Source organism: Peromyscus eremicus, chromosome 3 (genome assembly GCF_949786415.1).
Source record: "Peromyscus eremicus chromosome 3, PerEre_H2_v1, whole genome shotgun sequence".
Lineage (NCBI taxonomy): Eukaryota > Metazoa > Chordata > Mammalia > Rodentia > Cricetidae > Peromyscus > Peromyscus eremicus.
In genome coordinates this window covers 24,393,259-24,419,242 of record NC_081418.1, presented here as the reverse complement: position 1 = coordinate 24,419,242, position 25,984 = coordinate 24,393,259, and the positions used below count along the sequence as shown (strand labels likewise).

Below are 25,984 nucleotides of genomic sequence, written 5' to 3'. Positions count from 1 at the left end.
TTGGGAAAGTTTTTTACCAACTCCACATCTGATAAAGACCTAATGTCCAAAATATATAAAGAATACACACAAAAAAAATTGCGATGTCAAGAAAGTAAATAACCCAATTAAGAGTGGGGGTCTATATTCTAAACAGAGACTTCTCAAAAGTATAAATTCAAATGACTGAGAACCTAAAGAAATGTTTAACATCATTAGCTATCAGGGAATTGCAAATCAAAACTAGTTTGAGATACACCCATCAGAATGACTAAGCTCAAAATAACAAGTAACAGCTCATGCTGGCATGGTATGGAGTAAGGGGAATATTTATCCACAGCTGGTCAGACTGCAAAGTTGTACAGCCATTATAAAAATCAGTGGCAGTATCTCAAGAAGATAGGAATCATTCTATCTCAAGACCCAGCTTTACCACTTTTGGACATATACCCAATGGATGCTTTATTTTACACCAGAGATACTTGCTCAAGCATGTTCATTGCTGCTCTATCCGAATAGCTAGACATTGAAAACAATTTTGATGTCCCCCAAGAAGAGAATGAATAAAGAAAATGTAGTATATTTACACAATAGAACATTACTCAATTGTTAAAAAAATGAAATCATGAAATTCACATGTAAATGAATGGAACTAGAAAAAAAAATCCTGAATGAGAGGTATCCCAGACCCAGAAAGATAAATATGGTATGCTTTCACTTATGTGTTGATATTAGCTCTTAAATCAATGACAAGCAAGCTGTAATCCATAAAACCCCATAGATTAGATATAGAGTAATGGAATAAGAAGGCAGATGGATCATTAGTAAAGGGAAATAGAATAGTTAGATATGGATCGATACGGTGGCTGTAATAGGTGGATCAAGTGGGGAAGATAAAGAGGGGAGGACAGGAGAGATAATACAAAGATAGATAAGATTAAGGGTCATTAGAGGGGATGTATGGAAACCTAACAAAGTAGAAGCTTCCTAAAATATATTCATATAAGAGAATGAACTAAATAAAATTGCTAAATAATGAAGGTGACAGAGACCCAATTGGCCATCAGTTGTCACCAAATGAAGCTTCAAGTCCCGAGATTGAGTTACATCTAATTGAGTTGTTGGCCAAAGGGATCTCATGAGAATTCCCAAACAACCCAGGCTATTGCCAAGTCTATAGGATATACTCCCAAAACAGCCCCATTGCTGAAGACAACACTTACACTACTCATTTAACATGGAGAGGTTGAGCTGGAATCTGTATAAAGTCTTCACCCCTATATTCTAGTGTCTTTGGAATAAGAATGTACCACGCATGTTACCAAAGGGAAAGGTAAATACCAACACAGCCACAAGCTTTTTGATCTACCAGGGTATCCTGACAGCAAGATTTGCTAAGGTAATGGTAGTGCAAAGCTTGTAGGAGGAAACAACCAATGTCTGATTTGACTTAAGGCCCTCTCCCTGAGATGGAACCCAAAGCTGACAGTGCTTGTGGGACCAAGAGCCACCTGAGACTACGTAGCTCAGGGATATAAGTTAAAACAAAATACTACTGTTTGGAAAGCAAAACAAGTAAAAATAAACAACAACAACTCTACCCATAGATTAGTGCCTTGCTCAGCCATCATCAGAGACACTTCCTCCAATGGTAGATGAGAACAAGTATAGAGACTCACAAGACTTTATATAGGGAGTGATAAACCCTGGAACACTCAACCTTAAATGGGATGTTTCCATCACATCCCTCATTTGGAGGTGCAGGGAACCCCATTGAAGAGGAAGCAGGAAGGGTAAGAGCCATAGAGGATGGAGGACACCAAGAAAATAAGGCTCTCAAAATCAACACGATCAAAACTCATATGAACTCAGAGACTGAGGCAGCATACACAGGGCCTGCACTATTGTGTACCAGGTCCTCTGGACTATTTTGTGACTTCCAATTTAGTGTTTTTATGAGATTCCTGAGTGTGGGAATGAAGGGGTCTCTGATTCTTGTACCTTTTCCTTGGCTTATGTTTATATTCTTATGTTTATATTGTTCAACTCTGACACATTAGTTTTATTATATTTTATTTTATTATTATCCCTTAGAGGCCCATTTTTTCTAATGTAAGACATAAAGGGTATAGTTCAGAATGGGAGGTGAGGTGTGGAGCAACTGGGAAGAGTAGAGGGAGGGGAGACCATAATCAAGATATATTGTGTGCGGGGGGGGGGGGGGGGGGGGAGGGGGAAACTATTTTAAGTGAAAGGAAAAAAACCTAAAATAAAAATAAAATGCTTCTATAAGAATTTTTAGGGCATTTTCTTAATTAGTGATTGATGGAGCATGGCCCAACCCATTGCAGGGGGCACCCTGGGCTAGTGGTCCTGGTTTTATAAGAAAGCAGACTGAGCAAGCCATAAGGAGTAAGCCAGGAAGGAGCACCCCTCCATGGCCTCTGCATTAGCTCCCGCCTAAGAGTTTCCCCCATTTGAGTTTTTGTTCTAACTTCCTTCAGTCATGGATTATGTAAGTGGAAGCTTAAGCCAAATACCACACCTCCCTTCCCCTCAAAAAAACCCCAAAGAGCTGTGAAGGCCTTTTTGCGTGTGTGAGAACATGAAAGTGCCGGTCCTTGTATGCAGCCTCCTAGAATATGAGCTTTGTAATCAGTGAGCAGATACGCATTTGGTTTACAGGTACCAATTGTGTCAGGTACCAATTGTGTATCTTATTTCGGGTGCATCTTGAAACTTCCCACTTGCTACATTGTAATTGTGTTGTCTATGCTTGTTCTAAAAAGCATGACACTAGCAAAGAGCATGCTTTGATTGATTTTATGGCGAGTCAGAGAGAATAAAAATTAGCAAGCAACTTTTTGTGGCTTCTTTGGAGAAGGGTTTGGAAGAAGCTGCTTGATTAGTTCTTTGTCAGAATTCTTGGATCAATTTCCATCAGAGGCAGTAATACTTTGGTTAACTCTTCTCTTTCCTTAAAAAAAAATGAAATTTAAATGTTTAAATTTTAGTATTTTCCAATAACTTTTGTTAAATTCTAAGCAGGTATTTAACAGTATACTACCTTTTGTTGTTGTGCTTTGAAACAGGATCTGGTGTTGGTGGGCTAGGCTGACATTGAAAACCAACTGTGGGTTGCAGGGCACTTTAGAACTGAACTCTTGGTCTTTCTGGCTGTGACCCTAAGCCTTTAATGACTGAAGTTATCCCTCAAGCCCTGTCGTCGATTTGAATTTTTTACATGTGGGTCTCAGTATATCCTTCTGAGTCATTGCGGGTGGCATCAAGTTCCCTACTTCAAAGACAAAATTGAGATCAAGAGAGGTTAATTTAGTCCTCTGAATTTCTATATGTAATAAGCAGCAGCTGTTTACTGCATCCAAGAGCAAAATCTCAGTCCTTTTTGACATTCTACTTCCCTTCAGGGCCTGAGTTATGTCCCATATCATGTCTGCTTATAGAATCACATGGTTTCTGAAAACACCACTAAAAAATTCCCTTTGAATATTCATTTCCAAAATTGTGGAAGCAGTGGCCTAGAGATTAACTTTTTCTCATCACTTTTAAAGCTCAAACTTCAATGTAATGTTGTTCCCCAAATAAGTGGAACAGACATGGCTTTGATCATGAAATATGTTTCTTTGAAGATATAAAGTCAGAGGAAGGCTGCCTCCTTTAGGCAAAGAACCTTCTCCCACAGTTTTGGATGTAACTGAGCAGATTGGACCAAGCATGCTACCGGCGGAAAGTGCTCACAGCTGGACTTCAAATGCTAACTTGACTCAATCATTTCTCCTTCCTTTAGTCAGTCAGTTAGTCAGTCAGCCAGTCATTTGGTGAGAGAAGAATTCGTTGCACCTCAGGGGACTCTTCCTATGTTGGTGAGGCCAGGAATGGAAACAAATGAACAAAGACAGATGGTAACAGATTCAAAAGGCACCATAAGACTGAAGTGAAATACAAAAAGGACAGGCTATCCTAATCAAAACATTCTTCTTCTTCTTTTTTAATCTGCCCATACTCGAGAGCGGTCACCAAATCTACTCATTTCCTGTCAGTATACAGTATTCCAGTATACAGTTATGGTGGCAGATGCTCTATAAAATTAATGAATGGCTAACCCACTGTGTGCGAGGTCGTCAGACATGTGAGTTCTCTTCACATCACAGGTTCTCTTGCTCCCTTTCCTGAGGTCCCCAGGATCTTTTTCCCCCTCTCTCTCCCACCTTCCTTAGTGTGCAGAGACAAAGACAACAGGCAACCTTAGGGAATGTTTCCATCTTGCCAATTTTGTGCAATAATACGTTTTGAGAAGTAAGTAAAACTTTCTCTTGCCAATTACAGTTTTTCAACGCATGAGTTTATGGGATGGAAATCCTTGATGGGAGAGAGGCCCGTGGCATTGGGTGTGGTGTAAAATGATGGGGCTGCACCAAGGAGACTGAGAAGTTGGTTCAGTGGATAAAGAACTTTCATGAGCAGAAGAAAGTTTGGTATCCTGACTCAAATCCTTTCTGTCTCGTGCTCAGGTTATCTGCAACTCTGCAACTAGTTTGAAGGAATTTTTTTTTTGGCAAGTACTCACAGTCTGAGCTTGCTCCAGGGTTGGAGGAGTTTTCTTAACCCAAATTCTGGCTGCTATAATTATAGGAGTCGGTTTGTCCTTCCTTCCTTCCTTCCTTCCTTCCTTCCTTCCTTCCTTCCTTCCTTCCTTCCTTCCTTCCTTCTTTTCTTTCTTTTTTTTATGCCCATGAGATGAAAATTCAACCAATCCGACAATGGAGCTATTCACTAAGTGTATTTTCTTTCAGGCTTAGTGAAACAGTTCTAACAGGTGGCCGACATGATTCACAGACTGCCCATAGGGTTGAATTCTGAGTAACTATGGCTCTTGGTTCCATTTCTTTAGCTTTCCATTCCTCATTCAAGGCCTCTACTGCTAAATTCTTCCTTGAGATTTTGGAAGAACATATACTAAATCAACAACATAAAACTTACTAGTCTCCTACCCTTATTTTATTATTTATTCATTTATTTAGTTAGTAGACTCTATTTCATTTTCTCCATTTTGCCACCCCCCCCACACAGTTGTAGTCATTGATGCCATTAAGATCATGCTTCCTTACTATGGTTTAATTTTCTACTGACTGGTTCCATATCAGCTTATAGGAAGACTTAAGATGATCCAAAGTGGGAAAAGCAGAGGGAACTCCACACACAAGGGAATTTTCCCATTGATCCTGACTACACCAAAATCTTTTCTTTTCTGTCTTTTTCTCATGTTCCCAAGGTTAAATATACATAACCTGCTCAGTTCCTTTGACTCTAACTTCCTTTTCTTTAATATTTTACTTTCCTCCATTTTCTTACTTTATTGTTATGGATCATGATTATTTTATTAATATTATTTTAATTTTTATCCATATACAAAATAATGGATTTCTTTATGATATTTTTGTGCATATACATTATTCCATCCTCATTATACTCTCTGGCATCCCTTCACTTCTGATGGTTCTTTTTCCCTCAAACAGTCCTCTTCTGCTTTCATGCTTCATATATATGTAATATATATATGTATATATATTATATATCATCTAATTTCATATTTTCTTTCTCTTGCATATTCTCTCTTACTCCCTTCTCCTTGCTCTCATCCTAGTTTCACATAATATATACTTAAATGTAGATTACACAAATGAGAGACAATATAACAATTTTTTTAATCTGCCTTATTGCACTTAATATGATAATCTCCATATCTGCCAATTTCCCTGAAGACAATGTAATTTCTTTCTCAGCTCTGGGAGAATGAAAGTCCAGTGTGTATTTAGGACACCATTGTTCTTTATTCATCAGTTGAAAGCTACCTCGGTAGATTCCATACGTTGACTGTTGTGAATTGTGCTGTGATAAACATGGCTGTGCAAATGCATCTGTGGGTGTGCTGACCTGAATCCCTCAGATGTGTATCGAAGACTGGTATTAGATCATATGGCAGTTCTAGCTTTAAGTTTAATGAGAGATATTCTTACTGATTCCCTATCTCAAACTTGATCTCACAGAACTTTTGAGTGTCTGGTGATGTTAAAAGTCTCATCTTTTGAACTGTTTACTTCTGCTGATATCACACTTAATATTTATCTTTTTGTTGCTTCCAAAATTCTCTGTTCAGAGATTTCAATTCCTCTAATGTTTTTATTTCAGTGCTGTGGGTTTCCCTCTTAGAAGATGATTCCTTAACTGAATTAGGCTGAGGTGGAGAATCGTATCTTTCTTTCCTATCCAGAAGTCCATTCTTCTGAGCACCATTGCTGTTAGTTGACAGCATCGCCTTCAACCTTGCTCTCCAGCCTTGTGACTTTTGCAGACTTCCTCCACGGTCCTTTCTGAGTACTTTCCATATCCAGGTCCTCATTAATTCTTGTCGCTCTAGATCTGAAGTAGTGTTGCGTCTTTCAATCGCATTTCCCTCTGCACTTCCATTACCATTTCTCTGACGTATATTCCCTGGTATGTTTTCCTGATTCCAGCTTCTTTCTCTCTTGTCATCCATTCTTCACAGTGCTCTACAGAATACTAATACTAGTAATTTGACATGTGAGGGTACTTATTTCATCAAACATAGTATGGCTTTTCTTAGCTCTGTGCTCTTCTTTGCCCATGTTTCTCTCTCCAGATGAATTTTGAGTCATAGATACTGTACTTCAAATCAGCTGCTTCTCTCATTCTACATGACCACCAAATGCTTGTGAGCTTGACAGTATATACTAACAGGGGAAAATGTGTTTTTGTTCTTTATCTTTTGTTATTAGAGCAGTTTCCAGATTTTTTCCTTTTCACATTTTATACCCAGTATAAGGACAAACACCACATCACCTGGAAGAGTCAGGGACCAGGCTCAAGCTCTGTCTGGCATTTGGTTTTTTCCCAGCAGAGATGCTAACATGTAAACAGGAGCAGTACCTTGGATTTTTAACTTTGATTTACTCTCCTCCCATTGGAATCAGTAGAAAACAAGATGCTCTACCCCAGATGACTTTGTCACACACCCCCAGATTTGCTATCAGTTTTTTCCCTTGTGTATGCATTTGAGTTACTAACTTTTGGAATAAGCTTTAAAAATGATATAAGATGCATTAGAGTATTCACAATATGGGACCATTTTATGACTAGATACATTATCATAACTTGGTGAATATTTGGGGTCTTGTAATATCAGTTTGATACCTGAGGATTTTTCCTGACTCTAACCTAATACATGAATAATGTATGCATCTATGTAACAAATTTTTATTATGTCTGTATAGATCAGTTAAGTATTTATAAATAAGCCCCTACTATTAATTTTATTATTTTTTTATATTACCTTAATTTTTCCTTAGATTTATACTTGTTGGTAAGACATGATTTCAACTATAGTGTAATTAGTTTTTATCAGCACTTTAATCAATTATTTTTTTATGCTTAAATAATACACTGACTCTTCTACTAAATTGCTATAAGAACAATTGACATTCCATGCATTACTATGAGATATACAGAAAAGTTTTTTAATTAAATGGCTTAGAGTTCTAAAACCAAACTTTAATAATGTAATTACTTGGCTAATAATATAAAAATTATTATCTAAAAGGTGTGCAAGAACTTAACCTGAAAAGGTGTAAATGGAATTTATAAATATTAATGCTACATTGCTTCCAGTATCTTACATCTGGACCTTTATATTGGGTTAGAAACTAGACGAAGGATTTATGAAAACGAAAAGATTAACCCAGCAATGGCCAAGACACCTAAGATAAGCAGAAAGGCAAGCCGTGTTTAATCAAGGAAAGTAATGTTTTTCAAGAAGGATTTGTTTAGTTTCCATTATCCTATTACTTCTACCACTATTCTGGTTTCAGATCATGTTTATTCAGTAGTGGAGTAAGCAGCAGAATTGGAGGAAGTTATTTTTTTATCGAATGCTTTACAGCCACTCCTATCATGATGCCTGTGTGTGTGTGTGTGTGTGTGTGTGTGTGTGTGACACAAACGTGAATATTTTCTCTAATGAGTTATAGGGTCATCTTTATAGAGACTCAATATTTGGGGCTCACCAATACTTTTTTAAAGCAAGTGAGTATATAAAACATTGTTTGCATCAATGCTAGCACTACCCCTCACCCCCCCCCACCCCCGCTTAATGGTACAAACCACAGAATCTCAGGAAAGCATATTTTTCAGTGAGTCATTTTCAGAGGACTTCCAAAAAAAATATCAGTTAAAACCATTCATTTCACAAGAAGGGTAAGAAGGATAAGTTAGCCGATATGGAAACTGTTGTTTAGATGTGAATGTTTGTTTCTAAGTTTTTACACTCTCTTACTTTCCTAGGCTTGGCTACACAGTCAATTTTCATGGGGGAGAAATCAAATTCAGTATAGTATTGAAAATGATAGATTTTGGTGCTGGAAGAAAATGGACATTTTTGAACTTGAAATTTCCCCCTGTACGTGATTACAATTCAAAGCATGGTCTTAGCCTCTGGAAATTTATTAAAATGAGGATTCTCATTTCAACTGGTAAAGTGAATCCTTTGCATAACGTACATTGCCCCAGGGACCTGCACTATTTTTTTTTGTGTGTGAAAAGTAAATGTCTGCAATTTTTCTAACAAAATCATGTTCATTTCAAAACAGGAATTTTCAAGTGAGAAAAAGTTTACTTTGATGTAAGGATAGGTCCCTAAGTGAACAAATGAATGGTAAAAGCTCTCCACAAAGGTACACATTAAAAAAAATAAACTCTTAGATTATTAGACTGAATTGAGACTTCCAAATGCATGAGACTGATCATAAAATGTAACCCAACCATTAAACGTACTGGCTATTGATGAAGTGAAACTCATTGAGGATTACCTCCCTGAAAAGTGTAGTTTTATTTCAGTCATAGATTTTCCATTTACTTTGTTTTGCTTAGTGGTCACTGTACTTTCATAAGCTTTGTCTTCTCAATACAGTCATTTGCTCCTCTTTGTTCCCAGCTTATCAAAACTAGTGCAGAATGAAAATATACTTTAAAGTATACTTTTTTTTTTTTTTTAACATTGATGAATCCTTCTTAGGATCAATTCATAGACCTGGTAGATTCACCAGTCTTTTTAATGTTAGGATTTATAGGGTATATGTGCTTCTAAAATCTCCCCATAGGCCCATTTCCTCTCCCTTCTTCCTGCTATCGGTCTATGTACCTTCCTCTTTCTCCTTCTCCATCACCCACTTTCACTTTTTTCCATATCCAGTCTTTGAAAAGCTACTGATACCTAGCTTAGCAGATTTCAATGGTTTTCTTGTAGTAGAGTAGCTAACACATCCTGTCCTGAAATCAGACACTGTAGAACATGCACTGTGGTTGCCTTTTGTCTTGTTTTAACTGGAAGCAAAAATAGCAAAATGTAGCACAAATCTTAACAGTTCTTATTGATAAAAACAAATCCAGGGCCAGGTATTGAGGTGAACGCTGGAAGATTAGAGAAGCAGAACAAGCCACAGCCACCTTATCTCACCAATTCCTCAGCTGATCCTGTTTCCTCAGACTGGAAGCTTCTGAGTCCACATCCAAATGGATCTCAGCTGAACTGTGCTGCACAAAGCCTAAAAGCTCAACCAGCCAAAAGCTTCTAGTTTCTGGTCCTCACGCCTTATATACCTTTCTGCTTTCTGCCATCACTTCCCAGGATTAAAGGCATGTGTCACCATGCCTGGCTGTTCCCAGTGTGGCTTTAAACTCACAGAGATCCGCATGGATCTCTGCCTCCCAAGTGATAGGATTAAAGGTGTGTGTGCCACCATTTTCTGGCCTCTACATCTAGTGGCTATTCTGTTCTCTGACCCCAGATAAGTTTATTAGGGTGCACAATACTTTGGGGAACACAATATCACCACATTTCCCCTTTCTTTCTAAAATTAAAAAAGCTTATAACTAATACATGAAAAACTATATCCAATAAGTACAATAACTATATACAATATATACAAGCAATAAATACTTAAATAATGTCTAGTCCATTTGCATTTGACAAACTCAGAGAAAATATTCCATTATCTACCCTATTTTGGTAAGTCCAAAATGTACTTGATTCACTTTCTATCCTAACTTATATTACTAACAAAACTATCTTATAATGTCTTTCAAATTTATACACTTACACCTTTTTAGTGAGTTTCTTTTCTAAAAAGTCTAGTCCATTAACATTTGACAGATTCAGACAAAAAATTCATTATATATATTAACAATGTCCAGTCCAGCAACATTTGATAAACACAGACAAAAAATTTTCATTACTTATCCTATGTAAAACAAGTAGTTCCTTTTTTTTTTTTAGCAAGTCGTGTTTGTTAATTTTTTTTATTTTATTTTACAAAACAATTCAGTTCTACATATCAGCCATGGATTCCCTTGTTCTCTCCACTCCCGCACCCCTTTCCCCCAGCCCACCCCCTATTCCCACCTCCTCCAGGGCAAAGCCTCCCCCGAGGACTGAGATCAACCTGGTAGACTCAGTCCAGGCAGGTCCAGTCCCCTCCTCCCAGGCCGAGCCAAGCAACCCTGTATAAGCCCCAGGTTTCAAACAGCCAACTCATGCAATGAGCACAGGACCTGGTCCCACTGCCTGGATGCCTCCCAAACAGAACAAGCCAATCAACTGTCTCACCCATTCAGTGGGCCTGATCCAGTTGGGGACCCCTCAGCCATTGGTTCATAGTTCATGTGTTTCCATTCATTTGGCTATTTGTCCCTGTGCTTTACTCAACCTTGGTCTCAACAATTCTCCCCCATATAAACCCTCCTCTTTCTCACTAATTGGACTCCCGGAGCTCCACCTGGGGCCTAGCCATGGATCTCTGCATCCAGATCCCTCAGACATTGGATACAGTTTCTAGCATGACAATTAGGGTGTTTGGCCATCCCATCACCAGAGTAGGTCAGTTCGGGCGGTCTCTCAACCATTGCCAGCAGTCTATTGTGGGGGTATCTTTGTGGATTTCTGTGGGCCTCTCTAGCACTTTGCTTCTTCCTATTCTCATGTTGTCTTCATTTACCATGGACTCTTATTCCTTGTTCTCCCTCTCTGTTGTTGATCCAGCTGGGATCTCCCTCTACCCCAAGCTCTCTTTCCCTCGGCCCTCGCCCTTCATTACTCCCACTCATGTCCAGGCTGTTCATGTAGATCTCTTCCATTTCTCTGTCATTGGGCGATCGCCGTGTCTTTTTTGGGGTCCTGTTTTCCAGGTAGCCTCCCTAGCAACCCAGTCATCCTTGTTCCATATCTAGTATCCTCCTATGAGTGAGTACATACCATGTTTGTCTTTCTGAGTCTGGGTTACCTCACTCAGGATGATTTTCTCTAGATCCATCCATTTGCCTGCAAACCTCATGATGTCATTGTTTTTCTCTGGTGAGTAGTATTCCATTATGTATATGTACCACATTTTATTTATCCATTCTTCAGTTGAAGGGCATCTAGGTTGTTTCCAGGTTCTGGCTATTACAAACAATGCTAATATGAAGATAGCTGAGCAAGTGCTCTTGTGGTATGATTGGGCATTCCTTGGGTATATGCCCAAGAGTGGTATAGCTGGATCTTGGGGGAGATGGATTCCCAATTTTCTAAGAAAGCACCAAATTGATTTCCAAAGTGGTTGTACAAGCTTGCATTCCCACCAGCAGTGGAGGAGAGTTCCCCTAGCTCCATATCCTCTCCAGCATAAGGTGTCTTCAGTGTTTTTGATCTTAGCCATTCTGACAGGCATAAGGTGGTATCTCAGAGTTATTTTGATTTGCATTTCCCTGATGATTAGGGATGTTGAGCAGTTTCTTAAATGTCTTTCAGCCATTTGAGTTTCCTCTGTTGAGAACTCTCTGTTTATTTTGATAGCCCATTTCTTAATTGGACTGTTGGGCATTTTGATGTCTAATTTCTTGAGTTCCTTATATATTCTGGATATCAGCCCTCTGTCAGATGTGGGGTTGGTGAAGACCTTTTCCCATTATGTAGGCTGTCGCTTTCCCTTGTTGACCATATCCTTTGCTCTACAAAAGCTTCTCAGTTTCAAGAGGTCCCATTGATTGATTGTTTCTCTCAGTGTCTGTGCTACTGGTGTTCTATTTAGGAAGTGGTCTCCTATGCCAATGCGTTCAAGACTACTTCCTACTTTCTCTTCTAGCAGATTCAGAGTAGCTGGGTTTATGTTGAGGTCCTTGATCCACTTGGACTTAAGTTTTGTGCACAGTGATAGATATGGATCTATTTGCAGCCTTCTACATGTTGATATACAGTTATGCCAGCACCATTTGTTGAAGATGCTTTCTTTTTTCCCTTGTACACTTTTGGCTTCTTTGTCAAAAATTATATGTTCATAGGTGTGCGGATTAAAGTCAGGTACTTCTATTCGATTTCATTGGTCCACATGCCAGTTTTTAGGCCAGTACCAAGTTGTTTTTATTATTGTAGCTCTATAGTAGAGCTTGAAGTCAGGGATTGTGATGTCTCCAGTGGTTGTGTTATTGTACAGGATTATTTTGGCTATCCTCGGTTTTTTGTTTTTCCAAATGAAGTTGAGTATTATTCTTTCCAGGTCTGTGAAGAATTGTGTTGGTATTTTGATGAGGATTGCATTGAATCTGTAGATTGCTTTTGGTAAGATTGCCATTTTTACTATGTTAATCCTACCTATCCATGAACATGGGAGATCTTTCCATTTTCTGACATCTTTCTCAATTTCTTTTTTCAGGGACTTAAAGTTCTTGTCATATAGGACCTTCACTTGCTTGGTTAGTGTTACCCCAAGGTATTTTATGTCATTTGTGGCTATTGTAAAGGGTGATATCTCTGATTTCCTTCTCAGCCTCTTTGTCAATTGTATATAGAAGGACAACTGATTTTTTTGAGTTGATCTTGTATCCTGCTATGTTGCTGAAGGTGTTTATAAGCGGTATCAGTTCCTTGGTGGAATCTTTGGGGTTGCTCAAGTATACTATCATGTCATCTGCAAATAGGGAAAGCTTGACTTCTTCCTTTCCAATTTGTATCCCCTTAATTTCCTTACGTTGTCTTATTGCTCTGGCTAGAACTTCAAGTACTATATTGAATAAGTATGGGGAGAGTGGACAGCCTTGCCTCGTTCCTGATTTTTGTGGAATTGCTTTGAGTTTCTCTCCATTCAATTTGATGTTGGCTGTTGGCTTGCTATAAGTTGCCTTTATTATGTTTAGATATGTTCCCTGTATTTCTGATCGCTCCAAAACCTTTATCATGAGGGGGTGTTGGATTTTGTCAAATGCCTTTTTTGCATATAGTGAGATGATCATGTGGTTATTTTCTTTGAGTTTGTTTATATGGTGTATTACATTGATGGACTTTCGTATGTTGAACCACCCTTGCATCCCTGGGATGAAGCCTACTTGATCATGGTGGATATTTGTTTTGATGTGTTCTTGGAGTCTGTTTGCCAGTATTTCATTCAGTATTTTTGCATCAGTGTTCATGAAGGAGATCAGTCTGTAGTTCTCTTTCTTTGTTGTATCCTTGTTTGGTTTAGGAATCAAGGTAATTGTAGCCTCATAGAAGGAGTTTGGTAATGTTCCTTCTGTTTCTATTGTTTGGAACAATTTAGAGAGTATTGGTGTTAACTCTTCTTTGAAGTTCTGGTAGAATTCTGCGCTGAAACCATCTGGTCCTGGGCTTTTTTTGCTTGGGAGACTTTTAATGACTGTTTCTATTTTATTAGGGGTTATTGGACTATTTAAATAGTTTATCTGGTCTTGATTTAACTTAGGTATGTGGTACCTATCTAGAAAATTATCCATTTCTTTTAGGTTTTCCAGTTTTGTGGAATAGAGGTTTTTGAAGTATGACCTGATGATTCTCTGGATTTCCTCAATGTCTGTTGTTATGTTCCCCTTTTCATTTCTGATTTTGTTGATTTGGATGCTCTCTCTCTGTCTTTTGGTTAGTTTGGATAAGGGCTTGTCTATCTTGTTGATTTTCTCAAAGAACCAACTCTTTGTTTCATTAATTTTTTTGTATTGTTCTCTTTATTTCTATTTTATTGATTTCAGCTCTCACTTTGATAATTTCCTGGCGTCTGTTCTTCCTGGGAGACTTTGCTTCTTCTTGTTCTAGAGCTTTTAGGTGTGCTGTTAAGTCACTTAACAGTGTGAGATTTCTCCAACTTTTTATGTGGGCGTTTAGTGCTATGAATTTCCCTCTTAGCACTGCTTTCATAGTGTCCCATAAGTTTGGGTATGTGGTGTCTTCATTTTCGTTGATCTCTAGGAAGTCTTTAATTTCTTTCTTTATTTCTTCCTTAACCCATTGGTGATTCAGTTGAGCATTATTCAGTTTCCATGAGATTGTAGGTTTTCTGTAGTTTTTGTTGTTGTTGAAATCTAACTCTAAACCATGGTGGTCTGATAGAACACAGGAGGTTATTCCAATTGTTTTGTATCTGTTGAGATTTGTTTTGTGGCCAAGTATGTGGTCAATTTTAGAGAAGGTTCCATGAGGTGCTGAGAAGAAGGTATATTCTTTTTTGTTAGGATGGAATGTTCTGTAGATATCAATTAAGTCCATTTGAGTCATGACATCAGGTAAGTCCTTTATTTCTCTGTTAAGTTTTGATTTGGGAGATCTGTCCAGTGGTGAAAGTGTGGTGTTGAGGTCTCCCACTATTAATATGTGGGGTTTTATATGTGGTTTAAGCTTTAGTAATGTTTCTTTTACATATGTGGGTGCCCTTGTGTTTGGGGCATAAATGTTCAGAATTGAGACTTCATCTTGGTGGATCTTTCCTGTGATGAGTATGTAATGCCCTTCTTTATCTCTTTTGATTGGTTTTAGTTTGAAGTCTATTTTGCTGGATATCAGGATGGCTACACCCTCTTGTTTCTTAAGACCGTTTGATTGGAAAGTCTTTTCCCCGCCTTTTATTCTTAGGTAGTGTCTATCTTTGAATTTGAGATGTGTTTCTTGTATGCAGCAGAAAGATGGGTCCTGCTTTCATATCCATTCTGTAAGCATATGTCTTTTTATAGGTGAATTAAGTCCATTGATATTAAGGGATATTAATGACCAGTGATTGTTCATTCCTGTTATTTTTTGGTGGTAGTGTGTGTGTACTTCTCTTCTTTGGGGTTTACTGCTGTGGCTTTATCTATTGGCTATGTTTTCGAGGGTGTATCTGACTTCCTTAGGTTGGAATTTTCTTTCTAGTGCTTTTTGTAGGGCTGGGTTTGTGGATAAGTATTATTTAAATATGGCTTTGTCTTGAAATGTCTTGTTCACTCCATCTATGATGATTGAAAGTTTTGCTGGGTATATTAGTCTAGGCTGGCATCCATGGTCTCTTAGTGTCTGCATTACATTTGTCCAGGTCCTTCTGGCTTTCAAAGTCTCCATTGAGAAATCGGGTGTTATTCTGATGGGTTTGCCTTTATAAGTCACTTGGCCTTTTTCCTTTGCTGGTCTTAATATTCTTTCTTTATTCTGTACGTTTAGTTGTTTAATTATTATGTGGCGAGGGGACTTTTTTTTTGGGATCTAGTCTGTTTGGTGTTCTGTAGGCTTCTTGTATCTTCATAGGCATTTCCTTCTTTAAGTTGGGAAAGTTTTCTTCTATGATCTTGTTGAATATATTTTCTGTGTCCTTGAGTTGGTATTCTTCTCCTTCTTCTACCCCTATTATTCGTAGTTTTGGTCTTTTCATGGTGTCCCAAATTTCTTGGACAGTTTGGTTCATGACTTTGTTGGCTTTAGTGTTTTCTTTGACTGATGAATCTATTTTTTCTACCGTATCTTCAATGCCAGAGATCCTCTCTTCCGTCTCTTGCATTCTGTTGGTTATACTTGCATCTGAAGTTCCTGATTGTTTACTCTGATTTTCTATTTCCAGCATTCCCTCTGTTTGTGTCTTCTTCATTTTTTCTATTTCCCTTTTTAGGTCTTGGACTGTTTCCTTCACCTGTTTCCTTGCTGTTTCATAATTTTCTTTCAGTGCTTTATTGTTTTCTTCCAGGAGTTTATTGTTTTCTTCTACTTTATTTGTCCTTTCCTCTAGATTTTTATAGCGTTCTTCCCATTTTTTTGTCTTTTCCTCTATATAAGCCTCTACCTTCTTCGTGATGTTATTCATAAGGCTGTTTTCTTCTGCTTCTTCCAATTTTTCATGTTCAGGTCTAGATGTTGGAGGAGGGCTAGGTTCTGGTGATGCTGTATTGCTCTTCATTTTATTGTATGTACTTCTGCCTTGATGTCTGCCCATCTTCTTGTGGTTCGTTCTTGGTCTTAACAGCACACTTGTTCCAGACAGAGCTGACAGATTCAGGAAGTCTGTCTCTCTTGTCCAGATGGGAGCTTTATTGTCCAAATGGGAACTCCGGGGCAGGATGGGAGCTCTTGTCCAGAAGGGAAGTCCGGGGCAGGATGGGAGCTCTTGTCCAGAAGGGAAGTCCAGGGCAAATTGGGAGCTGGGGGCCAATCTCTAAGTCTCAGGAAGTGGCTGGGGTCTCGGGCTGATGGGCGTGGGGGCAGGACGTGGAGATTGCAGGGTCTGCCGGGGGTCTTGGAGAAGGGGAGCCTTCCCGGTAGGGCTAGAAGGGAACCTGCCTGGTGGCCAGAACCTGGGGCCAAGTTGGGCAGGTCTTCCCCGGAGTGGCTGGTGTCCAGGGATAGGATCTAGGCTGAGCCCAGAGACTCACCTCTTGTCCAGAAGGGAAGTCTGGGGAAGTAGTTCCTTTTAAAGAGTAGGTTCAATAATCTCCCTTTTTATCTTATCATATCCATATTCTCTCTTTTTTCTTTTTATAATAGATTCAGTAATCTACCTTTTGTCATTTTTATATCTTCCCCTTTTTCTTTTTAGAGTAGATTCAATGATCTACCCATTTATCCTATTATCTTTTTTTCTCAGAGTAGATTCAATGATCTGCCTCATATCTATATTCTCTTTTTTCTTTTTCTTTTTTTTCAAACAAAAACTCTGAATGTAATCTCCTTGTTCAGCTTTTTTCCTGACCATTAACAATTAACAACTTGTAACCAACCATCATAAACAATGACAATATCCATAACTTATTAACCAACCCAAAACCACCCACCCCACCTCTTGAGAATGTGGGTATCATTTTCTTAAAATTACTTTCTGCTTTCTAGGGTGAAGGTATCTTTAGGGAATCCTGAAAAGAAAATTTTTTTGGTTAATTGTCAAGTCCTGTATCATTTGTCCAGTCTCTGCATAATGAGAAAGTGCAGGGCTTATTTAAGTCCTTGTTCAAGTAGTCTGTCAGGCTGGATCATCTCAGGTAGCCATCTCAAAATTGTCCTGAGTAGTTTGTAGTCCATAGTCGATCTTTCAGTGGTGTTAATCAGCTTAATGGCTTTATCGTAGTCCTTGTTAAATTGTCTTTGTTGGGTCCTGTCATCCTTTTGAAGATTTCAAAGTTACTGTTAGGCGTGGTCATGGTTCCCTTTAGATTTTTTTTTTTGTTTGTGTGTGTGTATGTGTGTGTCTTCTCTGTGGTTTGGAGCAATCACAGTCTGGTAGATGTCTGTCTCTCGGAACCATGAGTGTTCTTCCCTAGAAGAGAAAATCTTCACAGCAATTTCTCCCCACCATTTGTCTTGCCAAACTTTTCCTAACTGACCTTTGCCTATGCTTTCTAGTAACACGATGGTCCTGGCAATTGTTCTCTGAACAAGCAGCAGTAAACCCTTCATCCCAGGTAGCAGCATCACCGCAGTCACCAACACGATTAGAAGCAGTCAGTAACTTGGACCAGCAGCCACTGTCTCCATGGTCCCTCCACTGTTTGTGGCTGGTCCCTGGCTATAGCTTCTCCTTAGCAAGCCTCCTAGGCTAGCCTCAAACACGGGATCCTCCTGCCTCTGCCTCCTTCAGCAAATCCTACTGGTGTGTGCCACCACAACCAGCTGGATAGCTCAGGTCTGAGCATGGGCCCACAAGGCCACAGGCAATTGGTAATCTATTATTTGTGATGTTTGGGGCTTAACAAAGTGTGTGCCATCTAGTAACCAGAAAGAGCTAAAAGTGGATAATGAGCTGAAGTATATTTGTTGTCCATTCTCTATGATTAATTCAAGTTTGTAATTTATTCATAGATGAAGGAGAGTTATACAAAACGACAAAAAATAATTATGTAGAAGGTGGTCCATATATGTACTGTCATTAGTATTTCGGTCAGTGAATACAGATAATAACATAAATAGGAACTGGATTTCTATCTACCTGTAAAACTGGCTAAGTAAAGTCCAGGTAAAAAAAAAACAAATACCTAAAAGAGAAGGGGAAAATAATACATAAATAAAAGCAAAAAGCTGGGAAGCAGAAACAAAAGCAATATTCTATCTCAGATATAAGAAAGGCTTTATGGAAGAAGTACCCATCAGGCTTTATGGTATGGAAATGATTGAATACTTGGAAACTGGGAAGAGATAACGCCAAGCCAAAATATATTGAAGGAGTGGTGTAAACAGAGACATTAGTGCAGAAACAAAAGTTGACAAGAAGAGCAAGTTGCTAAATGTTTCTGGATTATGAATTATGTTTGCTCTTGTAAAAATGTATGTGGCTCTGCAAATAAGTTAGGGATAAATCTTGTCAGCTGGGACTATATTGAGAATAAAAAAATTCACTCTAGCTAGTTTAAGTAGAAAAATAATTAAAAAGATGAATGATTATCTCAAAGCATTGTTGGAAAGTCTGGGTAGGTATTCTAGCCTAGGCTTCCAAAATTACTTTGTAGGCATATGGAAAACAGCAAGGGAATAATCACAAGATGCAATGTTGAATTATTTTGAAACAGTCTGAAAGACTCATGTCTAAGGAAATGCCACTGTAGTTTAGCAACAAAAGAGGAACTGGCTATTTAATAGAGGCTCTTCCCTAGTGGCAACATGCAGCCATCCTTACATATTCTGGGTGCTATTAGCCCACCATTTGATATTACCATTTCTTCCTTCCAAGTCCTGAAATTGTACCTGGGTCCTGCACAGAAACTTGGCTGCAAGACAATTTCAAGCATGTATGCTTTCTTTTTAAGCTTCTATAAGAAACCATATTAGGAGTGGCTAACAAGCATTAATGAGTCAATATGACCTACACTTAGAGTTCTAGGGTTTGACTATGTTAGACTGTGCTAAGCATTTACTGTGGAGCTATCAATGGTTACCAATTAAAGAAGGAACATACTAAGGGCTGTCTTTAGTAAAACTTATCTGGTAGATGAATAAAATCACATTTTAAGTAATTTCATCTTCTTTAAACTCTTCTCACAGCCCAACTGCAGTTTCCCCTCTCTTCTCTTCTACCTCTGCTCCATCTCCCTTTAGAAAAGAGCAGGCCTCCCAGGGACATCCACAAAACATGACATATTTTGCTACAATAATACAAGGTACAAGCCATCAATTACCAAGGTGACCCAGTAGGAGGAAGAGGGTCCTACAAGCAGGCAAAACAGTCAGAGATAGCCCTTGCTTTCACTGTTATGAGTCCCACAAGAACTCCAAGCTATTCAGCCATAAAATATATGGAGAGGTTCAATGTCAGACACCTACAGGCTCCCTGATCACTGTGAGCTGCTATGAATCCTGGACAGTTGATTCTGTTGGCCCTGTTCTCATGGTATCTCTGTCTCTTCTGGTTCCTCTGATCCTTTCTCCCCATCCTCCACAGGACTCCCCCAGCTCTGCTTAATGTTTCACATGGGTCTCTGCTCCAATCAGTTGCTGGATGAAGTCTTTCTGGTTTCTTAAATGACAGTTCTGCTAGGTTCTGGTCCCAGAGCACTCTGTAGGCAGGACAAACTGTAGGTCAAAGGTTTTATGGCTGGCTTGGTGTCAAAATTCCTCCACTCATGGCCTGGTCTGGTTACAGAAGATGGCCAGGTTCATGCTCTGTGTCCGCCAATACTAGGAGTATTTATTAGAGTTAGCCTCATGAATTCCATGGAGTTCCCATTGTACTAGGTTTCTATCTTGACTCCGAAATGCCCCCAAACTCCAGTCTTTTCTCCCAGTATTTTCTCCCTCCCCCCACCCCTATACCCGATCCCTTCTATTCACAATGATACCCATTCCAGTCTGTATGCAAAATCTATTCTATTTCTTTTTCCCAGTGAGATCCTTGTGTCCCCCATTAAGCTCTCCTTGTTGCTTAGCCTCTCTGGGTCTGTGGACCTCACACAATTATATTTACTTTATAGCTTATATCCGCTTATAAGTGAATACATACCATGTTTGTCTTTCTGGGTCAGGGTTACCTCACTCAGGGTGATTTTTCAAGTTCTATCCTTTTGCCTGCAAATTTCATGATGCCATTGTTTTTAATAGCTGAGTAAATTGTGTAATTGTAGCACATTTTCTTTATCCATTCTTTGGCTGAGGGACATCGAGGTTGTTTCCAGTTTCAGTCTGAGTAGAGCCTCAATGAGCATATTTCAGAAAGTATCCTTTTAATAAGATGGATCATCCTTTGGGTATATGCCCAGGAACCATATATCTGGATCTTGAGGTAGATGGATTCCCAATTTTCTGAGAAACTGCCATATTGATTCCAAAGTGGATGTGTAAGTTTGCATTCCCACTAGCAATGGAGGAGTGTTCCCCTTGCTACATATCCTCTCCAGCATGAACTGTCACTGGTGTTTTTTATCTTACTCTTTCTGACAGGTGTTAAGATGGAGTCTCAGAGTCATTTTGATTTGCATTTCCCTGATGGTTAAGGATGTTGAACATTTCTTTAAGTGTTTCACAGACATTTTGGTTTCTTCTGGTGAGAATTCTCTATTTAGATCTGTACACCAATTTTTAATTGGAGTATTTAGTGTATTGGTGTCTAGCTTTTGAGTTCTTTATGGAATTTGAATATTATTCCTGTCAGGTGTGGAATTGGCAAAAATCTTTTCCCATTTTGTGGGATGCATTTTTTCCCAGTTGGCAGTGTCCTTTGCCTTACAGAAGTTTTTCAGTTTCATGAGGTCTCATTTATTAATTGTTCATCTTACTGCCTGTGCTACTGGTGTTCTATTCAGGAAATTGTCTCCTGTGCCAGTGCATTCAAGGCTATTGCCCCTTTTCTATCAGGTTCAGTGTATCTGGTTTTATGTTGAGGTCTTTGAACCACTTGGACCTGGGTTTTGTGCTGGTTGATAGATATGGATCTCTTTGCATTCTTCTACATATTGGCATCTAGTTGAACCAGCACCATTGATGAAAATGCTTTCTTTTTTTCCACTATATATTTCTGGCTTCATTATCGACAATGAGGTGTCCACAGGAATGTGCATGTATGTCTGGGTCTTCGATTCAATTTCATTGATCAATGTGTCTGTTTTTATGCCAATACCACACAGTTTTTTATTACTATATCTCTGGAAACAGCTTGAAATCAGGGATAGTGATACTTTTGGAAGTTCTTTTGTTGCTCAGGATTATTTTTGCTATCCTGTTTTTTTTTTTTTTCATATGAAGTTGAGTATAGTTCTTTGCAGGTCTGTAAAAAATGGTGTTTGAATTTTAATGGGGATTGTATTTATTCTGTAGATTGCTTTTAGTAGGATGACCATTTTTATTATGTTACACCTACCTACCCATGAGCATAGGAGATCTTTCTTCAATTTCCTTATTCAAAGACTTGAAGTTTTTAATCATACAGGTCATTCACTTGTTTGGTTAGAGTTATACCAAGATATTTTATATAATTTGTGGCTATTATGAAGGGTGTTTTCCCCTTATTTCTTTCTCATACCGTTTATCATTAGTATGTTGGAGGCTTACTAATTTTTTTTAGTTAATCTTGTATCTAGGACCTTTGCTGAAGGTGTTTATTAGCTGTGGGAGTTAGTTCCCTGGTAGAATTTTTGGGGTCACTTGTGTATACTCCTATCATTTGGAAACCGCAGCATTTTGGCATTTTCCTTTGCAATTTGCATCCCCTTAATGTCCTTTAGTTATCATATTGTTCTAGTAAGAACTTCAAGGACTATATTTAATATAGATGGAGAGAGTGGACAGCCTTGTTTGGTCCTTGAATTTAGTGGAATTGCTTTGAGTTTCTCTACATTTAATTTGATGTTGACTGTCAGGTTTCTGTATATTGCTTTTATTATATTTATATATGTTCCTTGTATCCCTGATCTCTCCAAGACCTTTATCATGAAAGGGGTTTGGATTTTGTCAGAGGTCTTTCAGCATATAATGAAGTGATCATGTGTATTTTTTTCTTTCAGTTTGTTTATATGGTGGATTAAATTTACTGATTTTCATACATTGAACCATCCCTGCATCTCTGGCATGAAGACTACTTGCTCATGGTGAGTGATTATTTTTTCTTGAATTGTTCTTGTATTTGGTTGTGAAGATTTTATGGAGTATTTTTGCACCAATGTTCATGGGGGAAATTGGTCTGCAAATCTATTTCTGAATCTTTGTGTGGTTTGAATATCAGAATGACTATGGCCTCATAAAATTAATTTAGCAATATTCCATCTGTTTCTATTTTATGGAATAATTTGAGGAGAATTGGTGTTATGTCTTCTTTGAAAGTCTGATAGAATTCTGAGCTAAAACCTTCTAGGCCTGGGCTTTTTTTTTTTTTTTTTTTTTTTGGTTGGGAGACTTTTAATGGCTACTTCTATTTCCTTAAAGGCTATAGGTCTATTTAGATTCTTTATCTGATTTTGATTAATTTGGTAAGTGATATCTATGAAAGAAGTTGTCATTTTCTTTTAGATTTTCCAATTTTATGCAGTACAAATTTTTAAAGTATGACATAATGATTTTTTGAATTTTCCCATTGTCTGTTGTGGTCCCCTTTTCATTGCTCATTTTGCTAATTTGGATAGTCTCTCTCTGTCTTTTAGTTAGCTTGGATAAGGGTTTGTCTATCTTGTTGACTCTCTAAAAGACCCAATTCTTTGTTTCATTGATTCTTTGTATTGTTCTCTTTGTTTCTGTTTTATTGATTTCAGCCCTCAGTTTTATTATTTCCTGCCATCTAGTCTATTCCTCTTGGGTATGTTTGCTTCTTTTTGTTCTAGAGCTTTCAGGTGTGCTGTTAAGTCACTAGTATGAGATCTCTGCAATTTCTTTATGCAGACACTCAGTGCTATGAACTTTCCTCTTAGCACTGTTTTCATCATGTCCCATATGTTTAGGTGGTTGTGCATTCATTTTCAGTGAATTCTAGGAAGCCTTTAATGCCTTTATTTCTGCCTCAATGCAGTTGTTTTTCAGTAGGCAGTTTTCAGTTTCCATGAGTTTGTAAGCTTTCTATTGTTTCTGTTGTTGGTGATATCGAGCTTTCATCCATGGTGGTCTGATAGAATACAGGGAGTTATTTACATTTTCTTTTATCTGTTGAGACAGAGTATGTGGTTAATTTTAGAAAAATTTCTGTAAGGTGCTGAGAAGAAGATATCCTCTTTTATGCTTAGGTGAAATGTTCTGTTGATATCGGTTAGGTCCACTTGGTTTATAACATCTATAAGTGCCATTATTTCTCTGTCTAGGTTTTGTGTGGATGATCTGTTCATTGGTGAGAATGGGGTATTGAAGTTTTCCACTATTAATGTGTGAGATTCAATGTGTGACTTAAGCTTTAGTAAAGTTTCTTTTAGAAATGTGGGTGCCCTTGCATTTGGGACATAGATGCTAAGTATTGAAATGTCCTCTTAGAGGATTTTTCCTTTGATGAGCATGAAATGTCTTTCTCCAGTTCTCCTAATTAATTTTGGTTTGAAGTCTGTTTTGTTAGATATTGGAATGGCTACACCAGCTTGCTTCTTTGGTCCGTTTGCCTAGAAAATTATTTTCCAGCCTTTTAATTTGAGGTAATGTCTGTCTTTGATTTTTAGATATATTTCTTGAATGCAGTAGAGGAAAGATCCTGGTTTTGTATCCATGACATAAGCCTGTTTTTTTTTTTTTTAAATTGGCTAACTGAGGTCATTGATATTGACAGGTATTAATGACTAATGGCTGTTAATTCTTGTCATTTTGTTGTTGTTGTTGTTGGTGGTGTGTGTGTGTGTGTTTCCCTTCTTTTGGTTTTGCTGGTATAAAATTATTTACTGCCTATGTTTTCGTGGATATAGTTAACCTCCTTGGGTTGGTGTTTTCCTTCTAGTACCTTCTCTATGGCTGGATTTGTGGATAGATATCATTTAAATTTGACTTTGTCATGGAATATCTTGTTTTCTCCATCTATGGTGATTGAAAGTTTGGCTAGGTATAGTAGTCTGGTATGCCATTCATGGTCTCTTAGAGTCTGCAGCATATCTGTCTGTGCCCTTCTGGCTTTTAGAGTCTTGGTTGAGAAATCAGGTATAATTATAATAGGTCTGATTTATATGTTACTTGGCCTTTTTCTTTTAAGATTTTAATATTCTTTCTTTGTTCTGTATGTTTAGTGTTTTGACTTTTATGTGACTAAGAGGCCTTTCTTTTCTACTTCAATTGATTTGGTGTTTGTAAACTTCTTGTACCTTTATAGGCATGTCCTTCTTTAAATTAGGAACATTTTCTTATGTGATTTTGTTAAATATATTTTCTGGGTTTTTGAGCTGTGATTCTTCTCCTTTATTCCCTATTTTTCTTAGGTTTAGTTCTTTCATAGTTTCCTGAATGTTTTCTATCAGGATTTTTTTAGATTTGACATTTCCTTTAACAAATATATCTATTTCTTCTATTCTGTCTTCAGTAGCTGAGATTCTATCTTCTATTTCTTTTATTCTGTTGGTGATACTTGCATCTGTAGTTCCTGTTCACTTACCCAGATGTTCCACTTCCAGAATTTTTTGTTTGTATTTTCTTTATTGTTTCTATTTAGATTTTCATGTCTTCAACATTTTCCTTCAACTATTTGTTTTTTTGGCATTCTTTAGTCAATTTGTTAATTTTCCATTTTTTTTTTTGTTTGCCTTTTCCTCAATTTCTTTAAGGATTTTTTTCATTTCCTCTTTAAGGACCGCTATCATCTTCATCAAGCTTGTTTTAAGGTCATTTTCTTGTGCTTCAGCTGTGTTGGATTATTTAAGTCTTGCTGTTATAGGATTACTGTTCTCAGATGGTGCCACATTGTCCTTTCTGTTGTTGACTGTGTTCTTACATTGGCATTTAGGCATCTGGGTTTGGAATGATTGTAGGTCTGAGTTTGTGTTTGTTGGATAGGTGTTTTTTTCCTTGGTTTCTGTTTCCTCTTTGGGCTTCTGATCTTTTTGGCCTGGATTTCTGGTGGTTTTGTGTGACTACTGATTTAGTAAGTAGTCTCTGTTCAAAATGGGGGCTAGACTTTGGGTGGCTAACTTGGCCTCAGGTTCAGCAGGACACCTCTGTTCTTCTGATTGATATGGCTTGAATTTGTTCTTCTGACTGGGGTAGCTTGCACCTGAGCAGTAGAGATCTGCAAGCATTGTGATTAGAAGCAGGCTATGGGGTGGGTGTGAGGTGGGGGGAAAGGTGATATAATGGGTCTTTAAGAACCAAATTTAGGGAGTGGGGCAGTTCAGATGGTAGGCAGTCACTTACCTGTTCTTATGACTGGTATGGCCTGCACTTGAGCAGGAAAAGTCTGCTACCAAATAATTTCATCTTCATGACTAAAATAAATGATACAGGTATCACACAGCAAATGATTAGGTGTCATACTATATCTATAATGTAACATATACTATATTGTATATATTATATAATTTATCTATAATTTAAATACAAACACAATTATAGTGTATAAACTTAGGCTAAGGCCTTTGGTTTCATTGTCATTATATATAAGAAGCAATTGATTCTAAGCAGAGGAGGAGATGGATAAGTAAGAGGAAAGGAAATACATTGGAAAAATGGCCAGTGAAATGGCTGAGCAGATAAAAGCAAGCACTTGCCCAGCAATACTGACCATCTGAGTTCAGTCATCAGAACCAAAGGGAAAAGTCAGATAGACCCTGA

At 38.0% G+C, this 25,984-nt stretch overlaps 1 long non-coding RNA gene across 2 annotated transcripts; it reads right to left on the bottom strand.

Moving 5' to 3' along the window:
* Positions 1–2,783: 2,783 nt before the first annotated feature.
* On the bottom strand, positions 2,784–25,638 carry LOC131905688 (uncharacterized). Of its 2 annotated transcripts, none has more exons than XR_009378016.1 (3): positions 25,568–25,638; positions 3,047–3,277; positions 2,784–2,956 (listed from the first exon to the last, which is right to left on the bottom strand). It is a non-coding gene; the product is annotated as an uncharacterized LOC131905688 (long non-coding RNA). The 2 variants fall into 2 exon arrangements; XR_009378017.1 differs by lacking the exon at positions 25,568–25,638 and adding an exon at positions 18,270–18,308.
* Between the last annotated feature and the right edge of the window lie 346 nt (positions 25,639–25,984).